The sequence below is a fragment of the Corvus brachyrhynchos genome, unplaced genomic scaffold, assembly GCF_000691975.1.
Source record: "Corvus brachyrhynchos isolate BGI_N302 unplaced genomic scaffold, ASM69197v1 scaffold83, whole genome shotgun sequence".
Taxonomy (NCBI): Eukaryota; Metazoa; Chordata; class Aves; order Passeriformes; family Corvidae; genus Corvus; species Corvus brachyrhynchos.
The window spans coordinates 6404321-6408251 of record NW_008238464.1 but is presented as its reverse complement, the minus strand read 5'-3'; positions in this window follow the sequence as shown (position 1 = coordinate 6408251).

The following is a 3931-nucleotide window of genomic DNA, read 5'->3' as shown; positions in this document are numbered from 1 at the left end:
TCCTCACTGAGACTGTACTACACATTGTCCGGTTATAAAAATTTCATTTCTACATCTGCATTCCAGATTGATTTATTCTTTTGGAGATGACATAGTTTTGAAATTTAAGAGGCATTTTCCAGAGGAGTTTCCTCACGCATTCCAAAAATCGATGATCTGTTCCTGTTTGGACTGCTATAAATACCTCTATATAGAGGCTTTTACCTATACACAAATTAATGTAACTATTCTCAATACCAACCAAGTTTTTCAGTTTTTTTCTTCAGTCATGCTTCTGATGTGTTATTGTTGGTACCTTTCAAACACACCTTTATTAAACATTGCAGAGGTACATATGCAGCTTATATAAACTGAGGCTCGAGCAGTATAACAATATTTCAAAAACAGGCACTTCTCTGAACATCTTTGTTTTACTTCAGTTTTCAGAGATTTGTTGTTTTGATATGGTTATGAGCTACAGCACAAGAATGTTCTCCAGTACATCATCCACACAACTTTTCATTATCTAGCTTTATTAACAAATAAGTAACACAATGGCTTTTGGTATCATGTAGCAATTGTTTACTTGTTGTTTTGTTGGGGTGTTTTTGTAAGGGCAATGTACCTTTTCCTCAGGTACATTCTCCTATGACTTTAAATATACCTGACATTTAACTTGACTTTTATCTTGCTCTTTTCAGTTTGCCTCTTGTTCCCATTGGGGTATCCCACCTCTTCACACAGCACACATGGAGCTCCTTGTCGTAACATGTTGTGAATGATAAAAGTTCATCGAGTTCAAAAACTGACTGCACAAATTAGTGGGTGAAAAGTCTACTGAAGGCAATTAAAGAATTTAAACCTGCTTTTGGCAAACATATACCATGAATGAATGTCATTCACTTATTTCCAATGCCTCTGAACAATGCTGTACACACCTATACCTTTTCAAGTTCCTTTTAAAGAAGCCAGACAGATTCTTTTAAATCTTGTGCTAACAAAACACACCCTGGATATTGACTGGCACCAGGAAGAAGAATTTTTGAAGACAATTGCCCAGAAATTGTCTTTTAATAGCCATATTTTAGTCAAATACTCAGTGGCCATTTATCTCAACCTCAAGGCTACTTCTGTTGTTTCTTTCACCTTCTGCCTGATTCCCTTATACTGCCCAGCTGAACTAAGGCAATATACTTCTCAAGGGATTGTACCATGCCAATAACCACTATTTATAAACTATGAACCAAGGAAATTTACTTGCTTTTTTTTCATGACCCTGTGTGACTGGGCAAGCCAGCTTATTAAGAATCCTGGGTTTAGCTTCAGCAATGACTGGCTTACCTTTCTGCTGGGCATTCAAATAATGAGAGGAGGAGACAGGTCCCAGAGTTTTTGGGGAATACAGTAGGAGTCCAAGTACTGTGGTGAAGAGTTAAGTGAATTGGGGTCATTTAAGCTGCTTCACACTGGTAGTCTCTGTGACTGATCTCTGAGCCTGTAGCAGTCCCTTTGCAGAGAAACAGTGTAAATTACAACAGTACTGAAGGGATGAAATAAGTAGCTGGAGAGTCATACCTGTCAATGGTCCCAGAAGACAGAAAGTGCTGAGGTGCTGTCTGGTACTGTTCAGTATGGTCACTGATGGCCTTGGATATAAAGTACATTAAATTTACAGAGGATATAAAGTTGGGAGAAACTGTTGAGTATTTTGGAGGCATTGTGCTGGTAGACAGATTTAAAATTCAAAATTACTTTGAATAATAATTTTTTTGGTTGTGCAGTCTCCCTCACTGGAGATATTCAAGAACTGTCTGGATGCACTCCTGTGCAATGTGCTCTGGAATGACCCTGCTTGAGCAGGGAGGTTGGACCAGGTGATCCACTGTGGTCCCTTCCAAACTGTGGTTCTGTGAATATTGCCCAGTCATTGTGCATCACCCTTAAAGAAAGATGTGGCCTACACAGAGTGTGATGACACAGAGGCTAGAGGGAATCAAAGGGAATGTCCACTAGCCTAGAAAACATGTCCTGCAAAGAAAGACCAAACAGATTGATTTTGTCTAAAATAAAGAAGAAAATACTTCAGGAACACACAGGATATAAATCTCTTGTGTGACCAACCTCAGCTCCAAAGAATGCACCACCATAGTGATGACATGTAGGAAAAAAGGCAAAATCCTTCAAACCTGCAGTGTGCCACAGTAAAAGAGAAGAAATCAAGGGCATGATGGAAGCCTTCAGGCTTAGTGCTGACAAAGCACTTTTTAGGTGAGAATGCAAAGATTATCTTGACCAATACACCACAACACACACATTTCAAGAACCCTTAAGAGCCCTTGCCAGCCTAACCCTGGAGTGTGGGAACTCATTCTGGGCACAAATCTAGCAAATTATTTAATTTTGACATTTGTACAAGGTACATGAGCCAGGCATCTGAGAGACAAAGATCTTAAGAATACTAATTTAAAAAATTCAGGTCCAAGTTACACAACAAAATGGTGAAAAAACCCACAACTTTTTGGCTTTGGAGACACTCAGCAACATAAATATAAAAAGAAGTACTCCCACACTTACCATGCATTGAACTATTTAACAAGGAATACATAACACATCCAGAACGCACCTGTTGTGCAGAATTCCCATTGGTATCATGCAGTGATACATAGATCCCTCCTCAATTTCACTGAAGTGGCGGGACTCCAAAATTACAATAAAAGCTCCTACTGTTAGTGTTTAACTGTGTAAGCTCCATTTCAACATATTTTTAACATGCTAGTATGCTCCTGTTCCCACTGCCCTCAGTAACAGCAATTGTGATAGCAGTAATAGAATTGTACCTGCCAGCTTTGTGATGGCCACACACGTCATGACCACACATACACTCCTTAAACCCAACAACATCAGTGATTTTGCCTCCAGACTGGTCCTTGTGGTGCACCTCAAATGGCCTGCCTGTATCTTGGCTTCCCATTTGCAATTCCCGTACCTGATGTTGACCCGCACTCTCAGCTGTCCTCTCCATGTTAAGACTTTCCCTCTAAAGGACTCTATTAAAGTGTAGACATCCAGAAAGATTTGCTTCACTGCAATGCTTTTGCCTCAGGAATCACTTACCTTATCAAACATCTTGGGAGTCTGACATGATCTAGCTTTGATGAACCATAATGTAGCTGAACCCATTTTTCACTTACCTCAAAGAATTTTCTCAGTCAAATTAACAGGGCATGGAGTTGCTGCTCCTCTCCCTCCCTCTGCCTTTTTAGAAGACAGGTTTCCTGTTCTCCAACAGTCTCCAATAACAGTGCTTCACCCCCAGCTTTGCTGATTTTTCAAAAGTGTTGCTCAGGACTTGACACAATAGATACCAATTTTTTCAACATTTGGGGTGCAATTTTCCGGGACCTCTCGCAAGAAACAGCCTAACTTATGCTTCCACTTCGCATCTGCTAATATCATTATCTTGGGGTGACTTTATGATGTGTATCCCATATCGCTGCCCCATGCCCAGAAATTAATTTTTGTACCTTTCTATGCCTTTAAACTGAGCCTGAGAGGGGGAAGGAAAACTTGAGCAAAACTTTTTCAAAGCAGTTTGCAGCTTTTTCAAGGTCACACAGAGATAAGAGACTTTTTTTCCCCAGCTGCAGCAGGAGAGCAGGGGAGCACCCGGCTTGCTGCTTTCCAGTCAGCTTTTGGCCAGTGGTTCAGCTTCTTTTTCTCCAGAGAGAGACTGAGAGTTGAACTTTTTTTTTCCTTCCCTGGAATTTCGGATTTTCTCCCTTTCCTGCTCGACTGTTTCTGTATCAGAACACATCGGGAGGACTTTCCACCGGGCACAGAGGGCCTGGCCCTGGGCCAAGCCCCAGCTCCAAAGAGACCAAAGGGAGGACTCTAACACTTTCCCAGGTTCTTTCTCCACAGCGAGAGATTTTACTATTTAGCATTATTTTCC